Genomic DNA, 14,137 nt, shown 5'->3' on the forward strand with positions numbered 1-14,137 from the left:
CTTTTTTAAACCCTGCCACTTAATATAGTACCACACAGTTTCAAATACATAATGCAAATAGTCTGAACTCCCTATAGAGCGGAGATGGTTTACAATTTGCCATTCAGTGATGCTGAACCAGTGATAATGTTCTCTTTTCAAGAAGAGCCTCTTTTAATCTCATAATGGAGACTGCACGGAAGAGATATGGGGCCAATATAAGGCAGTAATATTTTTTCACTGACTTCATCTCATGCTGCTATTTTTTCAGCTGGAATTGGTTAATGGCTTTTTCAAATTGTTCATTGTTCAGCTTAGATAAACAAACGCTTGTTGCAGCAAATAAAAAAATATAATGATATCATTAAGATGCCATTATGCCCGCTAAGATCTTTTCCTACAATCGTCAATATGCTGAAATATTCAGCCCTCAGTTTGAAATGTGAGGTACGTATGTAAGATGTGTGAGAAATCATGGAGTTTTCCATTTTTTGAAGTCTTTGGTCACAAGTGTGGATCAATTAATTTAACTGTAGGTCGCTCTGCTGTGTTGTTTCCCCGGTGTCTTTACGCCGCCGCGATGAAGTGTCCTCTCCATTGAACTTGCCGGGGCGGGAATGAGGCCTCCAGTGTTGCCCAAGCTGCAGGAACCACACTTGGCCTCCGCTGACAGGACTCCAAGGAAAGACAGAGGTCAATACATTGGCGCCAACATTGGCTGCAGGAGATGGCCGTTGGCTCACGAGGAGCTCATCCGCCCTTTGACAGGTTTTGTATTTAGTCCTGCTGGGTGTCTCCATCACCCTCCACACAAGACCGAGGCCAGGTGGGGCAGCCGGTTTAGTCGCCGACGACCTGACCACATAATTTAACTGTAGGTACAACTGGCACTATAGGTTCAAGTGGCTTTGTGGAAACTGCAGCATTAGAAGGTCTTTCAGATCAATTGAAGTTTATTTAATTTATTTAGCCTTTTTCTATCTGTGTTCATTTGAACCAGGCTGACCAGTGTTATTATTGTCTGTTCAGTTGTTATATCTCTAATGCAGTTTTGCCTTTAAGGATCTTGAATATGTGCTCAAAATATCAACATCTAATGACCAGCCAGTTAATGTAACCATGGTAATTAACAATATTACTATCCAATGACACTGAGGTCTCTGTAAATCCTTTTTTGAAGATAAACCAGAGTCAAAAGAGTCAAAATCTATTATTAAAGTTTGATGTTTTTTTTCTTATGCTCCGATTTATTGAGTTTATATTTTATTTTTGTGTACATGTTTACTATATATTTATTAACAAAAGTTCTGCCTCTGTATATATATATATATATATTAAATTCACACCTTGTCACATATCATGTTTCCTGTACATTATCGCTTATTTCAAAGCTATCATTTCACGCAAAATATTAATTAAAAAAAGTAATTGATTTCCTCCTCCACAGAATATTACCAGAAATATGGTTATAATAAAGAAAAGTAAAACATATAGGCTACATGAAAGAACGTAGCTGTGTGTATACAAATGAATTTAGTTCACGATCATGTTATTGTAAATATAAACAAATCAAGTGTCTCAGTTGACCAAAGTGTTGGAGTGATAGTTAAGTGGACATTAGTGTGTTCTGTCAAGCAAATAGTGTGCACAGTCACACCTATGTGTGTGTGAGTAAAACCTGTCTGAGATGGTATCATCAGCACTAATGTTGGCGTAATTGAAAACCTAGAGTACAATATCTGCCTGGTCTCAGTTAAAGACATGTTGTTATCATAAATCTTCACTAACATTTATTTCACTCATAAGTATTTATTCATGATAAACTAATTAAACATCCTAAATACCATCAGTCCTACAGTACCTTGTTGTTTGTTCACCTGAGGCACAAAGTCTTAGCCTATGCCTTCACATCTAGAATTCTACTACATCACAACAGACACTAACTTATTGTGTTCTTCTAACTTGTCTCTCCCTGAGGCTGAACTCCATACAGGCGGATCATCTGTCTGTATCAACAGGGCAAAGACACAAAGAAAAGTGAGAAAGTCAGCCAACTGCTGCAGGCGGCTGAAGCAACGCAGACCACATCCTCTTTGGCTTCCATTGAAGGGATGTGCAAAGAATGAATACATATAGGCTGGTAACATACACAAGCAAGAGCCGTGAATATAGACTAAAGAGTCAAAGAATCCCTCCAACCGTTTACACTGAACACCAGACTTTACACACAGAGGCACACTGGGTGTTTCTCAATGTCGAGTACGCTTGCTTGGTAGCACATGTCTTCCGAGTCACTTGCTTCAGAAGCGAGACATGAATACTTCCTGGCATTCGGAAAACAAAGTGTGGAACAGGCTAGCAAGTGTGCAGGTGTGCGTCATATGAGAGGCCCCACCTTACATCTTCCGCCACAGATTTGGGGAAATTGGTCCGTCCTTAAAGCATTGTGGGGATTTTAAGACCGCGGAGTCTACACATGTGCAGCCTCGAAATTTCTCCAAACGAAGTACGCCGGGCTCGATAGAATTCCAAGTATGCTGGACATTGGAACAGTACTTTGGCGGCACTCGATGACGCAGTATGCTTGAAATATTGGCTCTTGAGCAGCTTTACTCGAGATTGAGAAACACCCCCTCTTTATCTCTCTCTTTCTCCAACTCCATCCTCAGGCTGACATTTTCTCCCTCGGTGTGAAACGCTATCCTTTGGCCTCTGGGAGCAAAGGGTGAAGACAAAGCCCTGGCACTAAACACCGAATTGTCTCTGTATACACAAACACTTTCCTCATTAATATGAAATTCTCCTTTATCAGACCTAAAACCTGGTCTTACCCCGTGTGTGTCAACATCAAGTTGATTCTCAAGCTGGGTTTGCTTTCAATATATTCAACGGTGTTATGTTTGCCAGTCTGGAAAGCTTTCATCATCCAAAAAAGCACATCAGAAATCTGTACGTTATTATCTATAATATTATGTATCACACTTATGCTTTTGATGTAAACTGAAGGGGAAAGCATGACAGGATGCGGTGTTTGGGTTTTATCTTTTTCCTCTGATCTTTGGAGAAGGAGAGAGGAAGAGACAGGGAGACAGACAGAAAGAGGGACAGACAGATGTAGAGAGAGAAAGGACTACCTGCGGATAGAGAAAAGAGAGAGTGGGTGAAAGGAGTGACAGAGGCTCAGTATCAAAGGAATAAAGAGAATGAGCTATCAAGGAAAAATGGATCAATGAATTCACTTCATGCAAAAAACAGCTAACAGCAGACATATTGAAATCCTATTACGGAGAGAATAGTGAATAATTAATGTCTTCTTTTATTTTATTGATTCAGATTTGAATGCAGAAGTGGTTCAGAAGTGTTTAAATGATTTATACCTGGGCTTTAAAGCTGCTTGCTTACAAAAAGAGTAAATAATCCTCTTGCATTGAGGGGCATTTCCCCCCCCCCCCCCCCCCCCCCGGTACTAATGTCTGATTATGTATGTAACGAAAACTGAGATAGATAAAGCGAAATCACAAATATGTTCAAAATCCCCATGAAACTCAACTTCAAATCAACTTTTTAGAATGTCCAGACTCAAATCATTGACGCTGTGAACCTTGCAAATGTTTGGGGCTTTGAGGCTCACACACTAACATACTGTCCGACATTCACACACTTACACACTGAAGACAGTCATCTTGTGTGTGGGGAGACTTAACAGATATTAGCAGAAATGTTTTACTAGACTTTAGATAGATGCTAATAGGATAGTTTTTAAAATAATTCCTTTTATAATCTCCTCTTACGTCTTAAATCAATGTGCTGCATATGAGTTATAAATCAATCTCAATTAAGGCATACAATGCACGTGAGTTAAGAAGCTTAAAAAATGATGCTGTGAACTACTTGAATATTGTGAATATGGTTGCCAAAGACTTATTTTTACGGAAAGGAAAATCATTTCATGAAGCAACAGGTAAAAAAAAAAGAGGACGCATAATGTACTGTTGCCCCGCTGACATACACCAACGGAGCACCACCGTGCGTACTTCAGCTGTGAAGTCCCCGGGGAGGACACATCATGGAGTGACGCCGACTAGCTCAGCCTCAAGTGGACTCGTTCCCTTTGCTCGGAGGAAGGACGACATCTTCACGGCAAAACAGAAGTATGAGAGCGACGGGACAGGAGTTCACAGAGACTGAGAATACTGTTCTTCTAAGGTCTGGCTCACTGTTAATGAGAAGCTTCATGAGAACAACCTGCTCTCAGGTGGCCGCTTAAAACACCAGGAGGATTACATGCTGATTTACTTAATGCGGTCTATGCAACTGAGTTTTTGTTTCCCTTAGAGTCCCATTTGGTTCTGTGTATTGTATTGCCTCTTCTCAATGATAAATACTAGTAACATTTTGGTTTGCTTTGTAATGTTAGCACAGCCACCTCTGCCAGACCAACCAACTTAACCTTGGAGAACAAAACATACCTAACCTTCATGGCGCACAACTCATGTACTTCCTGTAATAAGTTAGACCACATTTAAAGTATTTTTAAATAATTTGAGGTATATTTTTACCAACATAGGACATACCATCTACAGTATAAACACAACATAGATGGGATGTTTAGCAAAAAAACTCAATGTAACTTAGAGCACGGTTTTATTACCCCTAGTTTAACTTTGAATACGATGAGATTTCACAGTTGCTTGAATGTTGAACATGATCCTAACTACACTATAATCTTCAGATGAAACCTGAAAAGACTAAAGCTACCAAAGCAAGTGAGAACCAGAAACATTTCCTCACATCGGAATATTTTCCTGTCCTCAAATTCCTTGTTAGTGCACAAACACACTTTGACAAACAAACAGACACACAGATGCATATTCAAATCCACAGTATTAAAACATCCTCTCTAGATATTCCAAACCAGCCGAGTCTCTCAGGCTAACAACAAGTATGCCCCTGCAATTAGTCTCCATAATACTGCTGCTCACTGGGCTACAATAATAAATGCGGTTATGGATGGGCTTACCCAAGCAAAACTAACATCCACCAAGTGCTAATGATAGCTAGACAGAGCACATAATAACAAACTGTGCTCTGCCTTCATAATGAGACACATGAGCTGAATGTAACATAGAGAAAGGAGGGGCTAGAGTTGACTGAAAGCTAGCAGAGGAAAACCATTGCAAGCAGTGGCACAATCGCCATGAGCAATTTGCAGAAATTAAGCCCAGATTGCACATTTTATTGAAAGACTTTAGTATGATTTATGCACTTGTCTGTGCAACATACTTTTTCACGCTGTAGGTGAAGGGTTGAAGAGTTGGAGAGAATTTAAAGGACTCTAATAGCCCAAGGAAGTGAAAAAGTCATTCTGCTGTATTTTATACTCTCAGAGAAGTGTGAAGGTCAAACTACCTCTCACACACACCCACGCTTGGAAGCTCCTCTTTTTTTTTTCGACCAGGGTATCAAAAAACACTTTATCTATTGTCCTGTGTTTGCTGCTTGTTCTGATGTACTGTTGTTCCGTGTTACCAAATGCCCTACATTGACTTAGTTTCTTTGAATTTCCCAAAACGATTTATCCTGTTCAAAAATTTATCAAATAACTACTCGGGATGCTCCAATACATGACATTATATGTCACTTGTTAGACGTTTTTATCCAAAGTGACTTACATACATTCAATACTGGGCAATCCCCACAGGATCAATTTGGTGTGAAGTGTCTTCAATGTCAATGTTGACTGCAGCGGGATTTGAAACAGTGCCCCCGTGATCCGAAGGTCAGCGATCCAGATTGGTTTTCATAGATTCCCAAGATACCTGATATCGCAAAAACGAAATAGTTTGTCCATAAAGAGATTCAACTTAATTTTGTTGAGTTTATTTTTTTAAAACAAAAAGCTCAAGACTTTCAAATGGTTTATTGATGTTACATTCTCTATGAAATCAGCTAAAGGTCTGGACTGGGAAACATTTACACCTACATTTACACATGTGTCAGGGTTATGTGTAAAGTTACAACAAAGCTGCGTGTGTATTAGCCCTGTAAATAAGTAACACTCTTAACCTGATATCAACCTGATTTTAATGTCAGAGGCTTCACTGTTGGCAGGTAATGTTACAAGACAAATATAATAATGAAATAAGCGCTACAATTAAAAAACAAAACCATGAGAACAAGAAATAAAAGGCAAGGTCAGGAATGACATAGTGAGACTAAATGAACTCAGCTACACCTTGTCATCTGAACACCAATTTGAACCTGTTTAAAATATACACAGTGAAGATAGAATAACACATCTGAGTTTTATGGAATAGTTGTTTAAATGAATACTTTAAACAGAGCAAGTTTGTGGCAAAGTTTGGATTATGGGGTTAAATGTGTCTTGCTAAGAGCAGATACATCTACCTGATTTTCAGAATAAGGTTGGATTATGTTCAAATTCTTTTAAAATATGTTTTATTTTAATTCAATATCAATATATTCAGTATGTATTAAGCTATGGTAGGTTCAGGGTATGCTCGTTGTTAGCAAATAAACTATGGTAAGGGTTTGTCCAATGTGAATGTAATCACAGGAAAGTGAGCTGAATTCAAATGAGATTTGGGGTTTATTGTCCTTTTTGAATGCATTTATAGTAACCTGTTCGTCAGCTGAAACCTTGTGTACCTTGGCTGCCAGTACATCGCAGTTTTCTGTTATTACAGCAAAATACAAACGATCCTCCATTTTGAATACTACAGTCCTGCATGAAGGTTATTGCTGATGTTGATGAACAGACAACCCCCTCGCTGTTCAGATACTAAACAGGTTGGAAACTGCAAACGCACCACAGAAATATAGCCAGGACCCACAATGCACCGGGCCTGGCAGCCAGGAAGCAGATGGGTTGGCTGGCCTTACTGGATAGCAGGGGCCCAATAGTGGCACTGGTTGTTGCTTTTGATGAGCTATGCACACAAGAAACCAGAACATCTGGTCTGACCATGTGGCATCTCCATTTGTCCCAGGACCCTTGAAGCAACCCTCCCCCCCACCAAACACACACACCTTCCAGTGCCAGCTGCATCCACGCAAATGCGAGCTAAATCCAATGAATGATGCATGTTTTTCACAGTGTGGGGTGGGTGAGAGGCTGGGTGACACGAATGCGGGGGGTAGGTGTCATCATTTTCTGTGACTTTGATTAAAAATCATCCCACTCATCCCCAAACAACTCATGAATATGCAGCAGTGTAATAAGCCCCATCTCAGAGCAACTGATTTGTCAATTGTCTGCATTTCATCAAGATTGAGTTACACCTCAAGGGTGCTATAATCGAAAGCTGTAAAAAGAAGAGGGAGGAAAGAGCCTGTTCACCATTAGATGCTGCGTTATCTTAATCATTAGGCACTTCGGGAGCTTAATTAACGACTTGACAAGAGCTGGGTAGAGAGTTTGGAGTTGATTGGTTGTTGGAAATGTTGAGTGAGTATCCTGAATGCTAAGTCAGGGGAGGAATTCTTGCGAGAGAGAAGGGCGGCTGATTCGCTTTCAAAAACCAACTCAGCAGCAGCCATTAGCCTGTTTTAATTAAGCATAATTAGAGATGCGATTACAATGATGGGTTTGATAACCAGTATTAAATCATTCATGCTTAAATGTTATGTTAAAATAGATGAGGGGGAATAAACGAGAAACAGGAGGGGCGGTTGCTATTGGAGGTGGAGAGTGAGTAAGATGTCGGGTGAATGTGTGTTTGTGCGTGAGATTGAGAGAGATAGAGAGAGAGGGAGAGAGAGAGAGAGAGAGAGAGAGAGAAAGAAAGGGGGGGCTGGCAGGCTGCCACCAATTAGTTGGATGTGCTCAATTGCAGGAATTCTCTGGTGTCGTGACTCATGTTGACAGGTGTTCAGGGTGAATTATTTGTACTGGGGAGACAGAGTACACACACACACACACACACACACACACACACACACACACACACACACACACACACACACACACACACACACACACACACACACACACACACACACACACACACACACACACACACACACACACACACACACACACACACACACACACACACACACACACACACACACACACACACACACAGCGTGTTCATCACATAACCCAGCTCTGATATAAATCCAGCATGTTTATTGCTCTGGTCGGCAGGAGAAAATGAAATTGGACACTCTTTTTTCCTCCTCCTCCTCCTCCTCCTCTCCCCTCTGCTGACTGGCTGACTGGGTCATTTTTAAATGCCTTGTAAATTTGTCAGCCATATTAAGTGCCCATTAAAGGGCACCAAGCTGGAGGAGGAAGCAGGAAAGAGAGGCTCGTATGGCAGTCCCTGCCTGGCATTGCTCCCACATCCATCCAGCTTAATGGTGCCCGCCCACTGTGGCACTGGAGAGTCGTAGCTGTGATGTATTGTGGCAGGGATGGACACAAGCTGGAGGAGGCAGATTAGCTGCTACAGGCCAGAATGTTTTGAGGTAACCTGGCAGCTGCCTTTGTGCCCTGGCATAGTGGTCTGTGGGCCTCTATCACAAGGTCTCCAGGGTTATCAAGGGTGTGAGGTTCAGTTTGAATAGGACTTAGTTGGAAAAGACTAATGGGTGGTCATTCCAAGATACAATGATTACAATGGCATAGAAAGACAAAGCCACTTTGTGTCCACACCTCATATTAGCAGAAAACAGCAATCAACGTGTTGTTTTAACAAATCCGTCATCATATTTTCTTTTTAGCATCCATGTTGATTCCATTTTAAGCTCATGAAGTTGGGAGAACAACTTCTCAATTCGGGGGTCCATTGGGCCACCAGAGGAGCACATGAATAAACCCTGCTCTTGGTGATGGTCTGGGCTCGCTAACTGCTATTCTAGCTTTGGTAAATGTTACTCTTTTACAGAGACCTGATATAACACTGTACAATAAATCACCTCTGGCTGGAAGAGAACTCTCTGCTCCATAGTTTCTCTTGTAATAAAACCACGTTGTAGATTTTACATTTATATAATCTGTTCAATATTTAATATTAATATTCCATGTCATATATTTATGTATATATATATTTGTATATATAATATCTTGTCAAATTCTACATGTGTATTTTCTATTTCAACACGTATATTTTTCATTTTCTTTTCTTTTCTTTCTATTCTTGTTTATTTCTATTTATTTCTTGTTTTATTGTAAAATGCCTTGTCTTTTATGCTGCTGCAACAAAAACGATTTCCCAAATTGGGATCAATAAAGTACCATCTTATCTTATCTTATAATAGGAAAGATTTCAACAAGTGTATTTGCAACCAGTCAGAAATGGGAGGGATCATAAAAATGGGAGTCCAAAGGAGTGGAGGGCGAAGCTAAAGATCAATGTGCTTTGTCAGACCAGCATGTGGGACTTTGTGAAGAACTGACCGTTAAAGTGATTTTCTTCTTACATTTAGAAGTTAAATGTATTTATGTCCGCAGCCCTCTACTCTTAGTTTCCGTGGTAATGAACAAAGAAGAAAGTGGTCTTAATCAATTAATTTCCATCATTGACGTCTGTACTAGATATCTTGTCAATATGGGGAAGGTCAAATCTTCAGCTTTGTCTAAAAGAGTCCATTTTGTGACGCTGATAAAAAAGCCACTCCACTAAATCAATGAAAAAGACAGAATTAACAACGTGTCGAGCAAAGGGATGCTGTGAGGCTCATGTTGCCCGATACGAAGTAAGGCCTCCCGATGTGCTGGTGGACTGTCCATCAAAAAGAAGAACAACACTGTTGGTGGATCTGCCAATATGAATATGACCTCTTGGTGGTTTCTGTTAACACCTAAGTTCTGCTCAATTATTATTGTTTACTGTTTACCTGATGGCATTGGGCAAAAATCCTTATTGTCAGTTAACAGTTAACTTATTATTAACAGCCCTATTTAATATATAAGGTTGGACTTCGTGAAATTGTGATTTTTCACGGTTTATTATTAATGAAATAAATGATTCAATAAATAAAACAGAAAAAATGTATAATTTGATGTAAGCCTAGCATCCTGCTTTTGAGGATGGGCTGTTGCTTTAAATAATGTGTTTGACCTCAGTGCTAACTTTACAAACTTGGACATTTTTTTTGAAAGTGGGTTCAACTTTAAATATCAATATTTTGTGCATTCACTTTAGTGTGTCAGTTTTTCTTGAGTATATAAAGTATGTGCCCTGAGTGCCTGACCGTCTATATGCACCACAAGTCTGTTTAAACATGTATAGTACAATCTTTCTCTATCCCTTGTCCTCTCCTCCCTGCAGCTGCTTTAATGAAGTTTCATGGATTCTCCCCATGCAGAGGCTGGATCTGAAAGAAAGCCCTGAGAGTCACGGCAGCGTAGGCCTCACTCCCTCCCACTAATGAGCTGAGCTTTCAATGCGCCCACTAATTAGTTCATCTATAACTCTAAGCACTCAATTACTCTGCACCAGCACCACCACAGAGAGCCGATAAGACTGACAAATGCCTGGCGCGCACATCCACACACTCTAATTTACACACCACACACACACACAAAATGGTTTAGAACTGTGAGGCCCAGGAGAAGTTTTTCTGAACTTCCCACGCTCAAACATGCTGTTCAGGCAAAACACATTGATCTTCAGCTTCACCCTCTGTCTCTGGTGTTTTTCTCCATCTCTTGCACTCTCCCACTCTCTGGCTTCCTAATTGATGGATTAACATGGAGGTGCACGCTGGCAAATCACGTGATTTTGTGAATTTTAGGTGCAATATGCAAGAAATACTGTCAAAGTTTCTCCTATCTGCCTAGCACGAGGAAACCATTGCCAAAAGTCAACATTATTCATTTTCAATAGTTTATTTCTGCATTTTCTTTTCACTTTCCACGTTCTACAGTATATGTTGCACTCAGTTTTGATGAGAAGATGCTGGTTAGGCTAGTATAATTAAAAAATAACAAGCACCACTCATGCACATCCCATTTTCACTATTTCCAGAAGGCCAGGTTTTCTGCATTGACGCTAAGCTCTGTAACATCTTGACCAATTATAGCATCATTGACAGCGTCATTATTCACATGGACACCTGCATCACCACATATCAACAAACTAATCATCAGCACTCTTGGATGAAGCTCCTTGTCTTCGCCCACCAGCGTGGAGTAAGCACCTAATCGGGTCTTTCTAGTCATTTACACCTGTTGTGTATCGACTGAGCTACCTTATTAAAGATAAATCGATCACGTCTTAGCCAGTAGTGAGGGGAAAATAAATCTAAAGGAGCTGACTGATACACAGCCACCACATATCACTGGCTTACTAAGGTGTTATCAGTTGGCAAATCATTGCCTGTTGAGACAAACAGCAGCCACAGGGAAACATTAGCATTCATTTGGAGATGTGTTTGTAGACGCATTTAGATCAGTTTGGTCTCCATTAACTTTTTCTGTCTTCAGCAGAAACATTTATTTACACCTTAGTGGGTTCGAAAAAAGGTTTTAAGTTTTGAATTCGATAGGACTTGAACATTTATTTGATGTATTCTACTTACAGTGGTGTTTGTTTTTTAAACTCAGCCATTACATGCTATAGTGCCTTTGACACATTAAGGTTTCTAATGAAATCAGCTATTTGATATACGATATGTTCATATAAAACAACACATTTAGCCAATCCTTGCCTCACCCTCTTACATGTTAAACCAGCAGGAACTTTTGTACTAGTTTCCATAAACATATGCAAATGAATAACAGGTGGAATTACCTGCTAATTTGCATAGCTAGTAGCCTTCCTCCACACACACACACACACACACACACACACACACACACACACACACACACACACACACACACACACACACACACACACACACACACACACACACACACACACACACACACACACACACACACACACACACACAGTTAAAGCTATAGACGGAACTGTCGTAACAGATACATCCAGGTGTTTAGGAAAGATGCCAAACAAAAACCAAATGATTGACATACTGATATTCTGTACAAACTGTGAAGTCCACTGAGACAAATGTAGCATGAGTGATATTGGGCTATATGAATAAACATTGATTGATTGATTGATTGATTGATTGATTGATTGATTGATTGAAATTGGGTTACAAAAGCAAATATGCATACACATGCTTCCTAGACAATTTCATTTTGGATCTCTCTGACTCAACTCCGACAGGCAGAGACTAAATAAAGAGATCAGCTGGGGGCTCTGCAGGGCTTCCATAAAGGACGGTGCAGCTCCATTACCTCATGTCCCATGGGCCAGAAACAAAGACTCAGCAGGGTCACTGCTGCGCTTCGTTGGCTTAGAAGTCAATAACTGGTCTAAATGGATACAGATATTAAGTGGTATGGTTGAATAGAAAGAAATAGAGGTCTAAAGATTAAAGCAGTGCAGGAATCAGAAGACATTGATGTTACTTTGAAGGTTAAAGTACAGAGGAAACCAGGGCCGTATTCATGGAGTCAACATTGGGGGGGACCAAAAATCAATAAAAATTGGAATAATAATTTCCTGCCATTCTAAAGGAAAATACATAAAAAATCACCGACACATTGGATACTTTAAAACCTGTTAAACCCCACGCCCCTGCCCGTGGGGGCAAAACACAACAATAGTCACGAAACTGTGTCACAGGCATGGGTGTAGGAAGCATCCTCAATGTGGGTGGGACAATTTGACGGGGGTCGTGGGCGGGCGGGGGACCTAACCTCCTCTAGGGGGGTCCGGGGGCATGCTCCCCCGGGAAGATTTTGTTTTAAATGTTGAAGTTAAAAGCATCAATCTGGTGCACTTTGAGAGCAACATTAGGGACTAAATCTATGGATACATCTCATCAACACCCATGTGAAACAGAACTGAACAGATTTACTTTTTCTTTATGCATATTTTACAAATCACTCCCTTTTTAAACTGTAGTATGAGTTGGAATGATTTCATACCTGTTATTCTGTTATTCTCTTATTTTGTATAACTATAATGAACATATAAAGGTGTGCCTTGGAAATACTTGTTTTGCATCAATCTTGATACAGGGTACTTATTATACGTTATAGTTTGGATTATAGTTTTACTATCCCATCATTCAAGAGTGGTTTTCACAATAAGTAATGGTTTATTTTTTGCACGGACACTATCATTTACATTTTTTTACTATGTTCAATCTGAATTTACTTTAAAAACATCTATATTTATTCTGACTTTTTCTACATCCAACTCACAGGTTTATCATTGCTTTGAGAAAAAAGATTATTCATTTAACCATTTTTAGAAGTGAAGACATAGTCAATTGTTCTGGGAATGTCATTTTCAAACCTGAGACCTGAAAAACAGGCTTGGGGCTTAACTGGTTAAAATGTTTTACCATAATGTCTAATTGTGCATTGTATTACATCGCACTATTTTATCTAGTTTAGCTTTTCCTGTTTTGTTGTTTGTAATGGCAGAGATTAGGGATGAATAAAGTACAACTATAACCATAATCACATTAAAGCATTTCAATCCATAGAAAGGTCTGTGCCACACAATTTCAGTAGAAACAGGAACACTTTATTGCCCTTTTGTTTTACAGCCACGACTCGCACTAGCTGCTTGCCGCTCATTCAAAATCAAAAAGACCCCCAACTTCCTCCCAGGCACCCACCCAAAAAGCCCAACCCTCAAGTAAAGGACCCAAAAGCCTTTTTGCGCTTATCGTTGGCCCTGATAAAAGACTGGCATATTCCTTCAAGGTCCAGTCTGTCCAGTTTCTTCTGGTGCACATGACATATGGCCACATTATTCAGCCTCGTTTGACTCATCGATGATCTAAGCCATGTCTTAAGCCTCCTCAGGGCACTAAAACTCCTCTCAGCCTCTGCAGAAGAGGCAGGGACGACCAACTAACTTTACTAAAGCTTCCACCTGACCGAAGAGACCTCTCACCTCTGGCACCATATCCCGAATAATGCTAGCAAAATCTTAGCTTGTTTCATAGGTGTAATTAGCCCCAAACATGGCCAGCTGCACCTGCAGTAGTCTTGAATTCAATTCAGGATACTCTTCTACCACCTTGTCCATGTCTCCGTGTAGCAGCACATTTTCAAGCTACTGCAGCTTGTGGAATCCAACTTGTTCAAACCTCT

Source organism: Notothenia rossii (assembly GCF_949606895.1).
Source record: "Notothenia rossii genome assembly, chromosome: 2".
In the NCBI taxonomy this organism is placed as follows: domain Eukaryota; kingdom Metazoa; phylum Chordata; class Actinopteri; order Perciformes; family Nototheniidae; genus Notothenia; species Notothenia rossii.